Source organism: Sphaerodactylus townsendi, linkage group LG03 (genome assembly GCF_021028975.2).
Source record: "Sphaerodactylus townsendi isolate TG3544 linkage group LG03, MPM_Stown_v2.3, whole genome shotgun sequence".
NCBI lineage: Eukaryota > Metazoa > Chordata > Lepidosauria > Squamata > Sphaerodactylidae > Sphaerodactylus > Sphaerodactylus townsendi.
This window is the reverse complement of record NC_059427.1, coordinates 77,325,952-77,347,775: the sequence shown is the minus strand read 5'-3', so window position 1 is coordinate 77,347,775 and position 21,824 is coordinate 77,325,952. Positions and strand designations below refer to the sequence as shown.

Below are 21,824 nucleotides of genomic sequence, written 5' to 3'. Positions count from 1 at the left end.
TTTGCCTGGAAACTTGAACAATATGCCTAGAATTTCAGAAAAAAATGTGATTAAAGATTGTTGAGTTTCAGTCATTTAGAATATTTGCTATAGTTCTGGAATTTTAACTGTTTATTTTCATGTTACAAAAACAATAATTGAAAATACCCATTTTCCTCCCACCTCTAATGTTGCTTTTTCATGTCAATATTTCCAAAATCACAACATATTATTTCCAATACAAAGCTGGGATCTTGTATTCACTGGGGTCTTGTACTCACCTTCCATATTCTTAAAGTTATGATGTTTCATTGTGCCTTCCTTAATCATGAGAACTAAATTGGCAAGTTGTTTTGCATAAGTCATAGACCCACACTGTTTATATTCTAACGGCTGGGAAGAACTAGCAATTGTACGACCAGCACCGGGTTGGTAGACAACGTGGGCGTGTATGGTAGACTCTTCATCCTATGTGTTTCAACACATGCTCAGTGTGCTGTATGAAAGCATTCAGGGAAAGCATACAAACTCAGTCAAAGCCGCAGAGTCCAATCCTGGCTAAGTGTGAAAGTATTATCTTGCAGATTTTTTTTTTTAAAAAAACAATATTTCCAAATGTTTCATTATCAACAGGGAAATTCATTTAATTGTGATTCCCACAAGAAGTCTCAAATGATACAATTCATTTTACCACCTCAGAAACTGACTGTTCTTCTGCACCAGGACAAACGTGACTTGTGTCATCAGTAAACTGCCAACTCATTACATGTCATAAGTGTTTCTCATTACATGCCATTACCTGATCTTTGGGAAATTAACATACCAGCAACACACATGCTCAGGCCGCTGATGTGCTAATATAATACATCTGCAAATAGGGGCTGTGGTGTAGTGGTTAAGACTGGTGGACTGGGTTTGTGTCCCAGCTTCTCCACATGAAGCCTGCTAAGTAACCTTGGGCTAGTCACAGTTCTCTCAGAACTCTCTCAGCCCCACCTACCTCACAAGTTGTTTGTTGTGGAAAAGAAAGGACTGTAAGCCACTCTGAGACTCCTTAAAGGTAGTGAAAAGTGGGATATAAATCCAGACTTCTCTCTTCTTCTTCTTCCTAAAGCTCAGCCTATTATTACAACAATTCGGATTTCCCTTCCAGACGAAAAAATCCGGGAAGTGATAGGTTACACTGCAACTGGCTCTGTGGAGTCTTGAGTGGCTATAAGTAACGTGTGAAGAGGCAAGACAGGGGCAGAAAATTACGCTTAGAGAAACTTTGCCCAGGGCTGACTTTTCATCCCTTCGATGGTAGGCGGGCGACTGAGTCAAGATTTGATTGCAAAACAGCTCTTCGGAGAGGGGAAAAGCATGCTGGAAGGGTGAGCGTGCGCGAGGTTAGTTTGGAAAGCAGCAGCAACACGCCAATAAGGGTGCCTGTGCTCAAGCGAACCCTTTAACCGCGCTCCTGCCGTTGCAGCAGGAGGGCCGCGCGCCAGCCACTCTCCCTCTTCTCCCCAAAAGCGAGACAAAGGTCGGCTTGAAAGAGAGGGATTCCTGGAGTTTTCAGGGCTGAGGAGGGTGGGAAGCCCCTGCTCCTCAGCGGGCGCGTGAGAGAAACATCCCGCCTCCGTCTTCTGCCTCCCAGCTCGGTTTCTCAAAGGTAGCTGGCGCGCACATCCGCGGCACGTGGGAAGCTGTGTGGTGTCTCTTGCGGTGCTGCCGCCGCCCCTGAGACGAGGTCGGCGTGAGAACTGCCGCCGCCGCTGCCTCTCTTCTTCAGAGCGCTTTGCCAGGAATCCCGCCAGCAGGAAGCGCGAGGACGAGAGTGCGGAGCACAAGGGGAAGCCCAGCGAAGAAGCGAAGGAGAGCGGGAATCCCTCTCTCTCTTCTCAGCCGGCCGCCGCGCCAGCACAAGCTCCTCCATGCGTACTCTCCAGGGCAAAACTGCGCCTCATGAGGCAGCAGCATCCGGCTGAGCCCGGCGTGCTCTGAGAGCGGGGAGGGCGGTCTCTGCGGCTGGCCTGGCGCTCGTGCAAAAATGCCCTGTCCCAGGCGCGCGTGAGGACTTGCTCCTGGTGGCAGTTGCCAAGTGCCGGGGAAAGGAACCGTGGCAGGGCTGGGCTGCGCCCTCTCGTCAGCTGTCTGTCACCGCTGGCTCATCAGCAGCAGGCATCATGATCTCCTAACCGAGGGGGTCGAGTCGTTCTCTCTCTTTCTCTGCTCCCCCTCCCCTCCCCCCCAATGGAATTACCTACCATCGCCGGCTGGAGTTGGAACTGTTGAACTCGTGTCGTTTGGCGAGTTGAGAGCGCTGGAGCCAAAGCGCACGGTTGCTTCATCCTGGACTGTTTGGAGGGGAATTGACTGAGCTGGCAGAGGCTCAGACCACAGGGGTGGGGTGAGTACCGATAGAGTGGAAATCAGAGGGGAGGGGGCAAAGACACATCTCTATTTTCTCTTGATCGCCTGTAATGAGCGTCCTCAGAGCTGGTTCCTATCCCATGCTCCCTATCCTCCTGACTATTTGAATTAAGTTTTTGGTTGTGCTTCGCCATGACTATGTAGCTCGTTGGGAAGAGCGAAGGCTGCCTTCTTGTTTGTTTGTTTGTTTGGGGTGGTTCTTAGAGCCCAGTGTGCCGGCTTCCTGATTTGCATTCCAAGAGGGCAAAGTAAGACTCTCAAGTGCACCAGCGGGATGCTGTAATTTCCTGTAAGCAGTGCTATCCAAAGGCATTCTCAAGCAAGCTTATTGTCCTCCTTGCCCAGTTTGCCTTGGTAGCTCTTTAGACACTATTCAAAGATTTCAGTGATAGTGAGCTAAAAGCAGCAGGCATAGTAAAGTGCACATGCACATTGCTTAGAAAGGGAGGTTGTTTCAGGTAAGTCAAGGTAGTTCCTTATGTGAAGCTTGCTGGTTGAGATGGTAAACTTGTCACATCAAATATAAGAAGAGAAATCTCACCATTTGTGGCTTAACACAAAGTATAGTTGAGAACCCAGCAGTGGTTCAGATTGACATTGTCCATCAACAGGTGGGATTTTTGACAAGTGAGCAAAAGGGCTTTCTTTCAATTGATGCCCCTGGCTGAAAGTTGTCATAGATTCACGTCACATCCAGAAGAGACACACAGAAAATCATATTTATAAGTTTGCTATCCAGATGTCACAGCCCTGAATGGTTCACTTCTATGAAACTGCAAATGCTCAACTGAATCTCTTTAATTGTCTTGGAAAGATGACACAAACTTTAGGGCAGCCAAAACACCATTTAGATTGCAGGGATAGAAGACTGCAAACCAGGAAGGATTCTTCATAAATATAATTATGTGTAGTTCATGTGCTTCTGCTTTTTGACTTTCAGAAAAATGTTATCCAGCAGCAGAAATCCTTCTGGCAGAATAATCACCTTTCTATCATAAAATCTCTCAGCCATGAATCATAGAACTTCACAATGCAGACCTGGTTGTTAATTCTCTTATTTTAAAAAAAATATCCTTATAAAATGTAGCTGACTTTTGCAGATTGTGCATGAAATGCCATGTCAAGAAAATGGACCATAGGTTTTTATTTACTTTTATTTTTGTTACTTTTTTAAGACAGTAAAGAGGGAAAGTATGATAAAATAATTTGTAAAAAAATATTCAAAACAGGACTTCATTCTAAATCTGCTCATATTAACTCCCCTCTCCTTTCCATCCCCCCAGTATTTTCATGTTTGGTCTTGTTTCATGCCCTCCATCTGTCTTTGTAAGGTACACTTTATGCTGAATTGGTTGGATTAGTGGTACTCAACCTGGGGGTCGGGACCCCTTTGGGGATCAAATGACCCTTTCACAGGGGTTGCCTAAGACTCTCTGCATCAATGTTCTCCATCTGTAAAATGGATTGGGGGTCACCACAACATGAGGAACTGTATTAAAGGGTTGCGGCATCGGGAAGGTTGAGAACCAGTGGGTTGGATGAAATTGCTTGGGAGAAATAAAGACAAGTTTCAGAGCTATACTGGGCTGACAATGATAATGATCATATGCTGAAATCATGGACAAATTTACTGACTTGCTGAGCCAGATGAAATAATCTTCGAACATTCAAGAACCATGAGAAACCTAACCTTTACAAATGCCTTTTGTAAGTCCATCTTATAAACAGAAAACCAGGAGAATGCATAAGTAGCATGAGTAACTCTTCAGTGCATGGGATGTCCAACCTCAGAAGGAAGCGACAGTGCAAGAGGAAATTGCAGTTGCCTGAGGATAAGAGAGTGACCAGTCATTCCAGAAAAGACATCCTAAGTATCAAAAGAGTCGTAAAGTGATTTGGACTCTCTATTGTTTTACTAGTAAAAGAGCCACATGTGGCTTACAAGGCACAGTATGACCCCATGCTAGAGTACTAATAGTACAGTAGAGAGGAAGTAAATCTTTTAATTCACAGAAGTAAAATCATACAGAAAGAGGGATCTTATATACACTTTATTCCTAAAAAGTCTCACTATGTGAAAGAAATGCCATTTGTTCTTTTCCCTTGCCTTAAGACTTAAAGAGTAAAACTTAATCTGATCCAGTAAAGTTGATATGAGGAATTATATAGACAGACCAACACAGGGTCTGGGCTTCATACAGGGTTTCATGCATTTTCAGCCTGTCTTTGCATGCAAATATTGATAAAATATCTTATAGACTTTGACTAAAAATGTAAGCGTGAATGTTCTTTGTAGGACCAATCCTTCCAGTCCAAGGAAGGAGTCAGTTGGTCCTCAGTTTGAACATTAACATGTAGGTGCTCAGTTTCATATATATATGTTTCATAACATGATTTTATTCTGAAAAAGGTGTGCAAAGGACTACAGTTAGATACCGTTAACACTTTTGATAACTTTTTTGGCCAATGAAGTGAAAATACTTACATCTCAGAAAAACCCTACTAGAATAATGAGAACTTGCTACCGAATAACTGTGTGATGTTTTATAGTACTTTATCCTTGTTGCAGGATTTTAGAGGGTTTTATTTTGAGTATGTGTGTGTGGAACAGTCCCCACAATAAAATGATAGTTCCAGTCACAAAACTGAGTGTATGCTACAGCTTCTCTTAATCTTTTATTAGCACTGTTCTGAAGATTCTTGTTTCTAAGGCTATTCAAAAGCATGCACAATGGCAGTAGCACAGTCTAAGCATTATGGCCTGTTTCTGTTTATACCACATATGAAGCTTTTTTTAAAAAAAATTGGGCCTTAAGAATACTATACATTTTAGGAGTGGTCATTAGCTAAACTGTACTAATTTTGAGGGGCAGATGAACGTCTTCAGTTTTGCAGTTCTGTGAAAAGCTGGCACTGCACTATTTCCTGTGTTTATGAATGTACTATGTTGTAATATGAATGATGTAAAATCTGCTCTGTATAGCTAAGTATACATGTATGCATGTTTCTGTACTAGGAAAGGTGATTCCTGAGAGGTGATTCAGGTGGCGATTTGTTTATTGGGGATACCAGTGTAAGTTTGGAATTTTTCCTCTGGATTTTGGCATGTTGATTTATGAATGATCACATACTTATAGTAATTTTCTTTACTTTAGGATCATCTGAAAGGGAGTAGAACTGCAGCATATTCTGAAGAATGTTAGTGCCTCTTGGAGTGTTGGTTGATTCATGGTGGTAAAGTTAAATAAGGATTTGATTTGCTGCCGTTTTCCACCCCAGCTGGATCTATAGTTGATCAGAGTGATCAACTAGAAGTAACAGCAGCAAGGATAGGGTCTTAGCAGAGAAATAATAGTTAACTGATGTAGATACTGTAAGACTTGGAATAAAACCTAGGGATGGTAGAAAATGACCTGGGGAAGTCCAGAAGGAGACCATATATCCTTGAAAACTCACTTTAATGTTCTCACAGCTACTTTCAATAGGTCAATGAAGTGTGTGAAAGTATATCAAAAATTTTAAAAATGATTGTTTCTATTTCTCCCTTGTAAGTCATGATGTCATAATTTCAAGTCTGACAAAGGGATCTTTGACTCTTAAAAGCTGATATCCCAAAATTCCTGTAGGACTGAGCACAAACAATTGTGCTTGGTAAATTTTGGGTTTGAGTAATAAAATCCCAGATATTTTCATTAAAGCTAAATTTTGCTTTTACCAATGTTTTTGGTTTTAAAATTTTCTCCTCTCCAAGCTGTGGGTAGGGAAGAGTCCAGCAATCCACTAAAGCTCTTTTATCCCTGCCATTAGTTCCCAAATCCACATAGACTTGGGAACTGGTGGAGGCAGTGGGGGGGGGAGGGGGGAGATCGTCAACTGAATTTTGGACTCCAATATTCAGTTGAAGCCGTCTCAGCTGATAAAGCTGAGACAGCTCTGCCAAATAACCTGGGAATTATTTTTATTTTTTGGTAAAAAGCCTCCCCCCAAAAAAAACCTGATAAGAGTTTCTGAGGTGCTGCTGGACTTGAATCTAGCTATTGTACTAGGGACCAACATGACTACCTTCTTGTATTATAGTTTAAAGTTGACAGTGAAAAACAAACGAAGTGTTTGGTTTTTGTGGGAATTATTCACATTAGCTCTGTCCCAACTCTCGTTCACCAGAAATACTTGCTGTTAATTTAGGAATACACATGAAATATTCAGTGTTGCAACTTGTGTCTTGTATTTGAGACATCTTAGGTTTTAAACACAAAATTTCAAGTTGCAAGAGTATCTGAAAGCTTGCAGAATTAGTTTTGAAACATGCTGACAAAATAAGTCTTGGCTACATATAGTCTTGATCCTTTGGGACTGCCATTTAACTACTATTTCTTGAAATTCAAACTCCATCGCTCAGGAAGATTATTTTTATGACCATTGTCTGCCCGTTGGAGGATCATTTGAGTTGATCATCTCTTGTTCATACTTTGTTCACTGCTATACATGTAACTGCTTCATCAGAATCAGCTGTTATTTTTGTGAATGCCACAAGGAGCGTGTTTGTCACTTGTTCTTGTATACTGTGGGCAACTGGTAACAAAACCCTGAAAAGTCAGCAAGCCACATTTTACAATCCCCCTCCCCCCATATTCTAGCATTATCAAAATAGTAACTGACAGGCTGTCTTACTGTTTCTGTAGAAAACTCTGACAGCTTGTTACTCTAGGCAATATTGATGACAAACTTTGATTCATGAGATAATTGAAAATGGTAACATTTTTACATTTGGAATAAATAGAAAGCCTTGCTTACTTAACTCCTGCATGCTCAGGCAATAATAGTATGTAGCTATATTTACTGAGAGCACTGAAGGTTTTATAAAGGGAAATTTATTTGCCAGAAATTCTTCCCATCTTTTCCTTAGCATTTTTAAAGTATTGATGAGAACATTTTTAACTTCATTAAAAATTGCTGACCAAAAAAGACTCCCTATAGTAATCCGATTTAATGGCCTGAACCAAAGTCTTTGTTGGTAAAATTAGTGCTGCATACATATGAATGCACAAACATGTGTGCACACACACCATTCCATCAAGGAACTCAGACTTACTTTATCTTCATAATTTTGTGAGGATGGTGAAGGTGAGACAGAGAACATGTTTGTGTGGGTTGCCAATATTTCATCTTGGTAGTCTTTGGAGCAGAAGAAATGGCACTAAATTAGATTGCAGCACTGATCTTGCTTGTGCTACCAAACTGGCTGGCTCCTCAGGGCTAAACTTTATGAAGGGAGAGCATTATAACCCTGCAAGATCCTCAGCCTCATCATGGCTGTAACTTCAGTTGGCTGTCTCAGTCTTGTGTGAGTTGACCCTAAATAATTGATTGAGCTTCAAATGATAAACAGCTGGCTTCTTCAGTTTTAAATCCACTCCTTCCTTGAGGTGACTGACTAGTATGGTATCCCTGTTGCCATAAAAATATAACTGCCCTACTGTAATAATATTTGATTATAACTGTAATAATATTTGAATATATGATTTATCCTGTCAGATGTACAACACCTGACCTTAAGTCAGATATCGCCCCCCTCCCCCCAATAGTGGAGGGCTTGAGGGTGCAGGCCTTGGTCCTGTCTCAAGCTCACTACTCCCGTCAGGAGGGGGTGTCACAAATGGGTAGGCGCCCAAGTGTCATCTAGAAACCTCCTGTCCCAATCCCCTATGGGGGATGGTGCCAGGTTCAGTGGTTTGCTGCTCGAAGGGCCAGGGGTCAGCCGTGGGGGCTGACCATGACCAGGGTTCAGCGGTACACTGCCTGGTGGCCAGGATGTGTCCTGTTTATGCTCGCCCAGCTTCCTACAGTTCTTGTTATTAATAAACCGGGCTGCGGCTATTTCTATTCCAACAAATAAGAGTTATCTTGTCATTACTGGGCAAAGCGAAGTCTGCACATCTGCACGTAACAGCAACTGAGCAGCATGAATTCAGCTACAATGTTACTATTTCTTTGGATCCAATGCTTCATTAAAAACAACAAGAAGGAACACATTTTCTTGTCTATAAAGTAGGCTTGTTCATTACATTACATTTCTTCGGATATACTTCTTTCAGGCTATGTAGTAGAATTTTCAAGGAAGCGCGAGAAGGAAGTGCCTTTGAGTCTTGTGTGCTTTGAGGCATCCTTGCTTCCCTTTGATGTGTGTGGATTTTATGCAGAACTTTGACAGTGTCTTGTCAGTTTTGGTGACAGTGTGAAGTTACTTAAATGCAAATCTTTGCAGTAGTAGTAGAAGAAAAGTTTTTTATACCATGCTTTTCTCTACCTTTAAGGAGTCCCAAAGCAGTTTACAATCACAATTCATCACACACCTTGTGAAGTAGATGGGGCTGAAAGAGTTCTGCAAGACTTGTCCAAGGTCACCCAGCAGGCTTCATATGGAGGAGTGGGGAATCAACCCTCCTCTCCAGATTAGAGTCCGCTGCTTATGGGGAGGAGTGGGGAATAAAACCTGAGTCGTCTGCTCTTAACCACTACATGATACTGAACTCTCTATAATCTTATCTATTTAAAAGGAAAGATGTACTGGCGACAGCTCACTTTTTAAAGACCTGCACAGGCATGCAAGCAGAGGGGGTAGGTCACACTGACACAAGGGTGTTGTATAATGTAAAAAAGGCAGGACCCATGACTGCCATTTACAAATAAGGCAAGATGTATCTACAACAACTCACTTTAAAAAGAGCTATGCAGGCTAGCAAGTGGAAGGGGTCCATGTCTCTTGTCCTGGGAGGATTAGCATCCAGCAAATACTTCTTTGTACTTTAATGCTTCCTAAACATTGACAGAAATGTCTGGCAACAGTTTTCTAGAGCCCATTGTAATTTTCATACAACAGATTGTATTGCTGGTATAGTATAATAGTAGTCATAATGGTCAGGACAACCCATAAAATAATACAAAACAATACAAAATAATACAAAACACTTGGGCATTTATGAATTTGAAACATTCAGCCTGACCTGGGTCTTAGCCTAAACATGTGAAATTGTTTTCCAGGCCTAAATGTCTACTTCAGTGCATGTGGAATTTAACTTTGTTGAAACAGCCGAAATTGAGGAAATATGTCCTTTACTTTTAAATTAAAACATTGCATGTTAATATTTAGATCATGAAAGAAAATATTTATAGAGAACATTCATCATAGAAATGAGATATGCTTTAAACTCTTTTATACTGAATCAGAGGAAATGTGTCCTCAGAATAAACTGTGCAAATCAATTTGATAGGTACAATTCAGTGATAGCCATAATTAATGTTCACATACTTTACCATAGTAGCCTTTCCTGTGCTGTTCTGGTAACATGTATATACCTGGATCAGATAGGAAGCAACTCTGTCATGGTGTTTTATACCTGCATGTCACTTTTTTTTTCTGGCTGAGGAGCATCTGGATGGGTAGGAGCATATCATCATGATTTAGACATGCACAGTGAAATGTTACCTTGCCCCGTAGGTAGAGATGTGAAGGCTCATTTAAAAGAATAGGAGAACATTTTTCCTCTCAAGAGTTTTTTCAGTTTTGGAGATCATTGAGGGGGAAAAAACTTGTATGAAACATTTTCTCTTTTAAAATGTGTGACATGCTAAGGCAAGGATTTTCACTTTCAAAATGTATAGCATGGGGAAAAAAATCTGAGGACTTCTTGTACAACAATGGAAAATGTGGACAGTTTATACAAGACCATCTGTAGCATGAGATAATGATAATTCTTACATACCTCATTGTAGAGAATCTGACAGTCCAGAGGTGAAGACAGGCAGCATCTGTAGGTGGAGGTTAAGCTGTCCAGGGGTCGAGGCAGTTGGCATTTGTAGCCAGAGGTCAAGGCATAAATGGAGGCAATGACTTAGGAGGAGTCTAGGCATACGGTGCTTCCCACAGTTGTGGCACTCAGGCAGAGCTGTGCCTAAATCAAGGCTTATGTAAGCCACCCTAGTCATGAAGTCCAGCATCCTGCAAAGACTTAACTTTGTCTCAATCCTCTTCTAATACAACTGTTTTCAGTTTACAAAGCATCTTGCCATAATGAGCTGTAATGCGAGCAGTTCTTCTTTCACTGCTTAAATCCTGTCTCTGCTTCTGCCTCCTTTTTTCTAATGATTCATTATTTCCTGCTAACTCTTCTTCTTGGGTATTTTCTTGAACTGACACCTCCTCTGACTGTGATCTGTTTACTTTCTCAACCAGTTCCAGACCCTCAGACCTTTAATTTATTTCTTCTGCTACTGGCTCCTTTTCCACCAGGCCCTTGTTCCTAGAAGGCAGATTCGTGACATTTTACCTACTATTGCATCAGCTAATTCATAGCCATCCCAATTGTTCAAGGTAGCACAACATTTGTTGACTCCTGAAGTTGATTTTTCATTGTATCAGGAACAGTCAAATTTATTGTGATTTGTAATTTTTAATGATAAAATATGAATACGCTGATTTAGATGCTGATCATTAATATAGGTTCACCAGAAGGATTGCTTAATTCATCATCTGTTTTGTGTTTGGAATATTTTGACCCTATTTCCGTGATGAATGCTGACAAGGTTGCAGAGGTGAAGTTGCTGTTAGGTCCCTGCTTGAGCAGAATCTAACTCTTGAATATTAACTCTTGAATACCAATTCAATAACTCTTGAATGTTAAGCTTCAATTTGTTTACTTTTTGTACACTATACCTTAGGTTGGATAAAAACAGATTTTTTTAAAATGAAAAACATTTTTATTTAAATTAGATTTTAATTTTTTAAAATTCTGTTCTTAATTTTATAAAAAGTTTCAGTTATAATAAGTTTCTGTTTCTAACATGGCCTGATTTAAAATGAGATCTGAATTTGGTAAACAATATAATTTCTTAAAGTTAAACTTGTAACTCTATTAAAATTGTGGCGCACAAGGTTCAATATTATCTCCTATGCTACTTAATCTTCACATAAAGCCTTGGGGAAGAGAATCTGTGGTTTTGGAGTTGGATATTATGAGTGTACTGATGACATCCAGTTTTATATTTATATTATATATGTCTAGACTCAGAAGTGGATATTCCACGGGGACATCTGGGGACAAATGCCCCAGGCGGCCACTGTTCAGTGGGGAGGGGCGGTAAATTGAGGCTCAGTGGCGGCCCATTCCTCCCTGCCTCTTTCCCTGAGGGGCTGTGTGTGTGGTGGGCACAAGGTGAGGTGGGCCAGGTACAGCAGGAGTGCGGTGGAGGCTGGCAGAGGGAGTATTGTGAGAGGAGGGAAGGCAATACACCGGGCCTCTGGCTGTCTCCCATGTCTCACTCATGGACAGCCCGGAGGAGGCTGACTCCTGCCACCTGGCTGGGTGCCTCTGGAGACAGCCTGCCTGCTTCCACAAGCGCTTGTGTGCAGGAGGTGAGGGCGCGGAGGTGGCAGAGGGGGCCAAGCTGGGCGGCAGGAGTCAGCCTCCTCTGGCCTGTCCATGAGGGAGATGTGGGAGACAGCCAGAGGCCTGGTGCACTGCCTTCCCACCTCATGCATGGCTCCACCTCTGCCATGCTTCTACTGTGCGTGGCCCACAACCACAAGGCCTCACTGCTCCTGAGGCGCCGGCGCTGCACCAACTGCCTTCCACTGCTTGGCCTTGCCAGCAGAGTGCAGGAGGTGGGTGGCGGAGGGGTGCTGCTCTTCCCACCATTAAGCCAGATGACGAGGCCCGTGATGACGACGGCCTCCAGGCCAGCTAAGGTAAATGGGGTGCGGGGGGTGGGCCATGGGCGCTCTTGGACAGGTTTTGCCCCAGGTGCCATTTCCCCTCCCAATGCCTCTGTCTAGACTACCTCGTGGTTCTGTAACTATATTGAGTCTATGCCTAACCACTACAGTCATGTGGTTAAGAGTGAACATTGCAATTGAAATCTAATTAGATGGTGGTAATGCTGGCATTCACAAATACTTCTCCACTGTGACCCACTAATATTTTAATGTCCTATTTTTATGTAAAATAAAACAAATTTGAATGTCCATAAAGTTTTCATTTATTATTATTATTATTATTATTATTGGTTGATTTCACATCTGCCAGTTCTTTAGCTGGTGGTTGGGCTTCATTACAATTCGAGCCTCACCCAGAGGCCTAGGAAGATGTAATGCAGGGATCCCCAAACTACGGCCCGGGGGCCAAATGTGGCCCCCTGAAGGCATTTATCCGGCCCGCCAGGCATGGCGGCGATGGCTCCATTCATGTGCAGTGGGGGCTCGAGGGAGAGGAGGAACCAGCCCCAACGGCTGTTGATTGCAGTTACATGATGGCACCCCCAAATCTCCATGCATTTTCTGACCCAGAGTTGGAAACCTTACATGTGGCAACGCCTGCTCCGCCCTTCCCTCTCAGCTACAACATGTGTTGCTCTCAGGCTTTCTGTTCCGCCTCACTCCCATTGGCATCAGCCAGGCTGGCGAATCGCTCGCTGGCTGCTAGGGAGGAAAGAACCCAGGAAGATACCTGATCCTGGGTTAGATGGAATGCTTCATTGGGGAAGTTCTGCTTTTTTTTTTTTTACAGGGGAAGGTATTCCACAGCCTCCCCAACAATATTTGGAGCCCACCCTATACTTGACATATTTTGGTCACTGTTCTAAAAATAGACCATGACAGAAAGGCTGAAAGGTGAAATCAAACATTTTACAATCATTTGTGCATAGGAATTTGTTCATAGTTTTTTTTAGTCTGGCCCCCCAACAGTCTGAGGGACAGTGAACTGGCCCCCTGTTTAAAAAAGTTTGGGGACCCCTGATGTAATGTATCGACGAAGTATTCATGCAGATCCCAGTTGAGCTGCCTTCTGAATCTAACAGATGTTAATTTTGTCAATTCGAAGATGTTTCAAGTTCCCCCTTAGTGTTTTCGTGATGGCGCCCAGGGTGTTGATTACCACTGGGACGACCCCAGCTGGTTTGTGCCATAGACGTTGAAGCTCAATTTTAAAATCGTGGTACTTAGTGACCTTCTTGTGTTCTTTCTCAATGATCCTGCTGCCACGGGGTACTGCTATGTCGATGATGATCACTTTCTTGTCCTCGATCACGGTGCTGTGTGGTGTATTGTGTTTCAACACTTTGTCTGTTTGGATTGAAAGTCCCACAGACCTTCTCATTTTTCATTACTTTCTCTGGACAGTGTTCCCACCAGTTCTTAGCTGATCTTATGTTGTAATTCTTGCATAAATTCCAGTGGATCATCTTGGCCACTGAGTTGTGCCTCTGTTTGTATGCAGTCTGGGCAATCTTTTTGCAGCAGCTGAGGACATGATCTACAGTTTTGTCAGCTTCTTTGCACAATCTGCATTTTGCATCATCTGAGGATTTTTCGATTCTGGCCTTGATCCAATTTGTTCTAATGGCTTGCTCTTGAGCTGCTAAAATTAGTGATTCAGTTTTTTCCCAGACTCCCAGTTGTTAACCACAGCCAGGTCTTTTCGTTGTCCACCTTGTCCTTGATCTTCTCCAGAAATTGGCCGCGTAGTGCTTTGTTGTGCCAGCTTTCAGTCCACATTTTAATCACATTTTTCCTGTATTCTTGTTTGGTTTTCTGGGTCTTCAGCAAATATCTGTTCTTCACTTCAATCAATCCCTGTTCTTGACTTTCATTCACATAATCGGCCAGCGCATGTTTCTCCTTTTCCACTGCTTGCTGTACTTGCAGTAAGCCTCTGCCACCAGATCTTCGGGGAAGGTATAATCTACCAGTATCACTGCATGGGTGCAAAGCATGGTGTGTTGTTGTTGTTGTTAAAAAGTATTTACTCTTACAAAAATGTAAAGAAATCAAACTAAATAATTTATTACAAAACCAAATAATTTATTAATGAGAAGTGTGATGCTGTTTCTTATTAACTAGAAACTTCAGGTTTGGAGAAAAAGTTGATAACTTTATTCTTAAATCCGTTTCAACTTCCAAGTGATTTCTATATTTCTTTTTTAGGAAAACCAGTGTTGAAAAGCCTGTTTCACACTTATAGGTCATGACAAAAGGCCTTAGAAATTTTATCACTTTTTCTGGGTACTCTTGATGACAAGACAGCCGAAAATCCATCAGTGGTATTCTGTTGAAGGTGTCTTTGAGTGCCATATCACATGACAGTTCAGTTATAGATTCAATATCTGAATCCGGCAATTCTGTCTCAGATTCTACATTAAATCTAAAAGAGTTCCTTATCCATGGTTTGTTGCTGTTGACTGGGGGAAAATATTTGTTCAGACTTGTCTGCAGTCCTAGCAGATGTTCCTTGATAGCAGCTGAAATATCATCTAGAATGGAACTCATATTCTGCTCTTTTTATAATTGTTAGTTTTGTAAAAGCTTTGTAATTCCCTGCTTTGACACGACGGCACCACAAATTGAGTTTTTTAATTGCAGCTTCTGCCTACTCTTGCACTTTAAATACAGTCACATTGCTACCTTGTAATGTCAGGTTTAAATTATTCAAAAAATAAAAAGTGTCACAAGGTAGGATACATTGATTAACTAATTGACATCATGAAGTCTGTCTTTGAATTCAAATATTACATTCCTAACTGTTGGGGAACGTTGGTCTAAGAACATTAAAACTTCTTCCTTCATTTCAATAGGGCTTCTTAAAACGTTCCCTCTCAATAACCATCACACCATCTCAATAACCATCATCTCCCTCTCAATAACCATCACACAATGTAAAAGATGTTCATGTTCACTCCCCATTTCTTTGCACAAGTCAGAGAATATTTTTCAATTCAACAGATGAGATTTTATAAATTTTATAAATTTTACACACTCTTCTGTGCGGCCAGGACCGCGTCTCTGGTCCTACACAGCTGAATTAGTTTGAGAAAAACTTAGAATTAGCAAACACCCAAGAAGCAAGTTTGAAACAGAAGATAAGTTTACTGGACAGCATAAGTATCTGACCAGGGTGTCCCCTTAAGGATAAGAGACACACCCTTGATACAAAGGGACCAATTTTTATAGACGCAAAAATACAGACGTCACACAATCATCATCATAGTCCATACCTCTTTCACGTGCTACAAGCATGTATGTTCAAACCTCATTGGATAGAATCTGTCTCCTGGTCACATGAAGACAGCCTCTTATTCTACGTCAAACGCTGCATGCTATTAGTGCGTGCTCTCTCTCTGTGCATATACAAAGGGCAGCAATAAAGCTAGCTTGTTGTCTTCAAGAATAACTTGTTATTCTTGGTTTGCTCCCAGAGAGAGCTATACCTCTTGGGCAATCAGGCTAACATACTTTAGGATCATAAAACTTCCTTCGATTCTAATACAATGATTTTACCTGTTAACAAATATTGATTCTAACAACAATTATACCTTCAATTCTAAGACAATAGAATTATGATCAAATACAAGTAAATGTGAATCACTCATTATCATTTCTGTGTTCATTCAACATAAATAGAAAAACACTTTTCTTTATTTAATTAATCACATTGATTTAACTATCCCCTATTGCTGGTCCTAACCAAGGAAAACAAGGTAATAAAATTTATATGGCTTCTGTCATATAGTAACCTGTAGTTACAAGACCCTAAAGATGTTATCTGTAGTTGCCTGCATCTTCACTGAGAAGCTGCTAACATGCAGGCCTGCTGGTCTCTTACACAGAGAAGCTTCCATTTTGATTCTTTAAATCTTTGGTTCATGTGAATTAATCTTCCTTGATTAAATACAAATTTCACACATTCTGGTCCATCTCCACACTTGTATAGTTGCAGTTAAAAACCATGGTATTGTTTTTGATGGCCAGTTCTTTTCTGTGAATGCTACAATGCACCCATACACAGTCTGGTGCTATGGCTTTGGTCTTTGGAAAAAATCCAGCACGTGTGCCTGCCATTGCACAAGCTCCACCAGCCCTACACATTTCTTCCATTCAATGCCATTTTGATTGATGTAATTCTCAATCAAATTAAAAATTTCTTCAGCTGTTGTTCTTGTTGTCAGAAGTTTACAAAAGAGAAATTCTTCATGAGTTGTATTGTAAAAATTGTATCTCATGAAACACATTAGATTGGCATTGTCCAATATGTCTGTATTTTCATCGACTTGCAAGGAAAAAAACCTGCACTCTTTTAAGTGACCTAAAACAGTTCTTCAATATTATCTGCCATCTCCACAATTCTATGCTTCACTGTGTTATTAGCATCAGCATATTTACTTGGTTCTCCTGTTTTTTATCACATATTCGAGATGCTAAAATTTTCATTGCTGGAACTATTAATTTTTCGGTAGCTGTGTGAGGGTAACCAGTTTCAGCAATTAATTTTGATATTTCATAAGAAGCTATGAAATAGCTTGAGAAAAAACCCTGAGAAAAATTCAAAGACATAGTCTTCTTGGTAGCTATTAACTGTCTCTTTTTATTTATAAAGAAATCTATTGGTTTATTACTGTAGTTCGGATGTTTCAACTCCAAGTGCTGTTTCAACCTTGAAGGTCTCATGGATTCTTTTGAAAGTGCGCATAACAAATAACACATAATTGTTTGTCATCAGCACCCTTCATGAAACCAAATTGTATGTAATCCTCAGAATACTGAAGGAGTAGTACACAATATATCGTACAGCCGTTTGTTAGTGCCACTTTCAGAACTCGTGCCTGGCTGCACATCACTCGAATGTATGTTAGTGCCACTCTCAGAAAGTGTTTCTGACTGAACATCACTCAATTTTTTATCAGTGCTAATCGAAGAGTTTATAACCGGCACAAATTTTTGTTTGTTGTTTTGTTACCCATTTATCCATCGTCAAATTACACGTAATCAGTAAATACAAAAAAATACACTCTCTCTCGATACTTAACTCAAACTGAACAAGTGGAGTATAGGCGGAGGTGAGTAAAATAAAATCAGACTGCCAGATGATTTGGCTGGTGGCACGGTCACATGTCTTTCTTACCACTGTGCAGCTGCTAAGCTAGGTTTTCAAGTTGTTTTAGGTGTGATGTGCTGCCTTTGATCTTGGTGGTAGAGGTCAAACTTGTCCCACCGTCCCTTACCCAGGTGGTGGTCCACCCATCATTGGCCCCAGTCTCTGGGGTGCGTTCTGAGGGTTGTAAGCATTTAACCCACAGCTTGCCTAAAGGGTCCTGACTGGCCCTGCTTGTTGGCCCTGCTTGCCCTTCTGGAGTTAAGCCACTGCCATTGAACCCTCTCTCCCTATGCTCCAGTTGTTCCTCCCCTCCAGCTCCTTCACTCTGCTCTCCTTCTGTGCTGTGCTACTCGTCACTCACTCTAACTACCTCTCCACTTCTTCACCCACCCCATGCTTTCCCTCATTTGCCCTTTTATCCCTTTCCCCCGGTGTTCGTACTCCTATCCAGGCTCACCCCCAACAATCAGCTCCACCCCTGGCCCTGAAGTGGGCATGGCCAGTTTTAACAAGGCCATGCCCCTGCGATGCGTCTGCCTGCGCTGGCTCAGACCTCATCTGCACACAGCAGTGTCAAGGAGGCTTCCCAGGGTGCCACTTCTGCCCCCACCTCCCTCGTGGCACCAGCGTCTGCCACGAGCTGCGACTCCATCCCTGACCCCTTTCTGGGTGGTTAGCTGGCCAGGGAGGAGCCCCGAAGCTGCTGTATCATCCCAGCAGTTCCGGCTCCAGGTGGGTGGTGCCCTCCCAGCAAGAACAGGGTAGGGTAGTTGCCCCCAACACTGGACATTAGTTGACCCAGCATTTGGGAAATGTTGACCTAGCTGATAACTTATACACTAATTTTACCATCTTCTTTCCTTTACCTTTACCTTTTCAAACTTATCTATTTCATTTCGATAATCAGTTCTTTTTCTAAGAAGAAAAAGAAAAGCAAGTTCCTTTACCAGATTTTTCCCTACTTTGTTGTTTTTATAACAAATAGATTTCCCCCCCTTAACATTTGCATTATTATACTCTAAAATCTGCTTACTTATCTTATGAGTGCTACCTTAATGGAAAGGAATATACATAATTATTAATTTTCTATCTTCTTATGGTATTGTAAATACAGTTCCCACGTGTCTTCAAATTTTTCCATATTGTCCCGTAATTTCCAGGTCAACTTATCTTAGTCCATAACTTCACAAAGTCTATGTTCCCAATCTTTAGTCTTCTGAATGTTTTTCGTCTTCCATTTCTTTGCTATTTCAATTTAACCTTTAGCAATTCTAGAGAAAAACAAATTTTTATTTCTTAATAATTTGTTTTGTTATTCCCAACAAAAAGGTTTCCGGTTGTCTTTCCACTTTAACCTTTAGAATCTTCCCCATTTGTATTGTTATTTTTTCCCCAAAATTTCTTTATTTTCCAACAACTCCACCACATACGAAGGAAAGTACCTTTCTTTTTCCTGCATTTCCAACACATCATCTTTTTTATTATCTATTTTTGCCATATGAACTGGTTTATAGTACCACCTTTGGGACATTTTAACACAAATTTCTTTCAGACACATTGAAAGTGTGAACTTATTGTTTCTTTCCAAATTCTTTCCCATTCTTCTAAGGATATGTTTCTACCTATGTCGGAGGCCCATTTCTTTAACCTCTTCATGCTCTGTTTTAATTTTCAGTAAAAATGTATACCTCTTATAATTTTCTTATCTTTACACATCTTTTCCCCAAATTAATTTGTTTTCAACAGAAGTTTTCAAAATAGTGAAAAAATATTATTTTTCTTTAAAATGTTGTATTGTGCCTCCTCCACCTCTTTATAGTGAATATCCTGCTCTGAATCAACATCTATTTATGATTCTAGCAACAAAGTTAGTACTTTTATTCTTGAAAGAAACAACAGAAGTAAATGGAACTTCTTTTGGGAGAACGAAATAATGGAATATTTTGATGTAAATTGGCTTTTTAAAATTCAAATCAGACTCTCCTGGTACGCTTGCAGTGAGATTTGTGTTTTCAGGGAGGTCACTTGTATGGCAGGGGCATTTCACAGATTCCTATTACCTTTAAAAACTAATTCAGATTCTGTACTGGCCGCTCTGCAATGCCATACTAGCAGTCAACTGAAGTGAGTGGGCTTAGATGGATTTAACTTCTTTTTAGGTTTGTACTGTTAAGAACTGAAATAAATCCCAAAATAATGGTCAGAAAATAAGCCACTTACAAGGCAAACATAGTACTTAGAAGCAGGAAACTTTATTTTATTTTATTTATTTCCTTGTGCAAGTGTTAATCTTTTCCTTTTCCTTTAGATGCACTTTTATCTGTTACTTAGTAGATATCTTAGAGTCAAACGACACATTCAGAATAACAAATCTTTGTTCCAGAATAAGTTTTCATGGACACACATTTGAGCATTTATCTACAAGAGTGCAGTAATGGATATTCTCATCCAGCTTTCAGCCCTGCAAACTTTTTGCATCCCTTTTTGCATATTCTATCTTGTTAGAAACAACAGTAAGAATGATCATATTGAACTGATGATATTAATGGCCTTAGAAGCACACCTCAGTGATTTACTGGGTTTTCACTACTGGATAATGAGCTCTGGTTTGGTGAGTACTGCAGCTGGAGCTGCTTGAATTACAGAGGGAGAAGGAGATGAGGAGGCATCCCTGTAAACTTTGCCCAGGAACTAATTAAGGGAGAGCTGTTTCAGACTGCTGTGCTTCTTTTCTGATAAAAAGCTTTTCATAAAGGTTCGTCCCACTCCAATAACTTCTGAAGACTATGAAAGAAATACAAGGGAAACAGTCTTAGCTTTTCCTTCCATCTTTTTAAAAAAGGCATGCTACCAAAAATAAGGCTTAAATCTTTGTTCTGCAAACTTCAATCTTTAAATGTGGAGCAGGGAAAATCATAGCAGCAGGTCTTGTAATAGGAAAGAACTGTAAAACAAGGCTTGAGAAGCTTTGCTTTATTCAGAAAACAAGGCACAAAGAATTTTTAAAGGTAAGTTTGTCTGTGTGATGAAGCAGTGAAAATATTTCTGCAGTCAAATTCAGGTCTGTTCAATGCTACTGAATGTCATTTAAACCTTGCTTTTCTGTTTCAAGTATCACTTCAAGACAGACTAATTAAAGTGGAGTAAATCCCCATCCTTGTTAGCAGGGTTAAGATTAAGATTTGAAAAAAATTATGTTCACAGTTAGATGCTTGGATTAAAAACTTACATTATTTAAACTTTAAAATAAATATGGACATTTTATGCTCAAGATAGGCTGACTCCAGCGTTGCTATTCTTCTGTACAGTCTTGTCTGGTCTCATGTTACATATCTCTACCACCCTATTTTGATTGTTAGAAATATGGTGTACTTTTTTCCCCTGGAAATTTTTAATACAGGTTTACTTGAAATAGTACTGTTTTGTGGGTTTGAAGTATATTTTGAACATCTGTGCTTAGGAAAGAGGCAGTGAGGCTATTTTTCTGAACATATGAAAATATCTGGGTGTCTTTGTAATTTGGAAGACAGAAACTCACATTTTGCTGCTTCATTTGTGTTATTGTTCTTGGCAAAATTCCTATCAAGTTCAGTAACACTGACTTGGAGTTATTAATCATCATCAAATGATGGTTATTGAAAGTAAGTCTTGGTATCACATGCTGTCTTAGGTAGTTTCTCACATTATTGGATGTTTAATTGTTGTACATAGCTTAAGCTTCAAAGTTTCTCTTTCATGTAATGTTGTCTATAGCATACCTCTGGACTGAGACTTTTTCAATTAGAAAATTGGAAGAACACTGGAAAATTTTTTTTAAACCAGGCCTTCTTCTTCCTGTCTCATGTGTTCCTTGACTCATTCTCTTGTGCATGACTTGGAATTTAAATAATTTCATAGCAAACCATATTTAGTTTTTATCTTGATTGTTCCCTGCTCTCAATACCTTTATTAAATTGTGGTTTGATTTCCTGGTTTGGAGGGCAGAGAACAGATCTTTACATTTGATGGAAGTTGGGAGATGGGGCATGTCAGCTGTTTCAGTCACAGTAGAAACTGTCAACAGCTAGCTTGTTTTTAGGTCTGTGCACTGACAACTCTTTCCTTAAATGCTTGGGTGAGGCGTGGAAAGTCTACTAACTACTTGGCCCAGAACTGCTATAGCGCTGCATCTATGGGAAGGTCTTCCATAGATTTTTTTAAAAATTTCTTTGTGCATGTAGCCTCAGCTTTTCCCACTTCTGGTTTCCTTGTCTGTTGTTTGAACAAGCATAGTGTAATAAGACCTCTTCAAAGGACTTACTGTTAAGCAAATAAGTAACATTACTTCTAAGGCATGCTATTTGTTAATTACCTAAAATTGTACCATTAAATTAGTGACTGTAGGTGAGACTACTTTACTTCATAAGAAACATGCCAAAAAGGAAGTTTAGTGAGACTTCTGAGATATGTGGGTCGCCACAGATGCTTTCTTTTCTCTGAAAGATATTAGAGAGTTTAAAATGGCAG

The 21,824-nt window shown here is 40.6% G+C and overlaps 1 protein-coding gene across 2 annotated transcripts in view; it reads left to right on the top strand.

Annotated features, from left to right (window-relative positions):
- The first annotated feature begins 1,748 nt into the window (after positions 1-1,748).
- The window catches only part of SGCD (sarcoglycan delta), a 556,728-nt gene continuing 536,652 nt past the window's right edge, over positions 1,749-21,824 (top strand). For both annotated transcript variants that reach the window (XM_048488180.1, XM_048488177.1), the window contains exon 1: positions 1,749-2,371. The gene's annotated coding sequence lies outside the window, so the exon portion shown is untranslated. The remainder of the gene's footprint in view (positions 2,372-21,824) is intronic.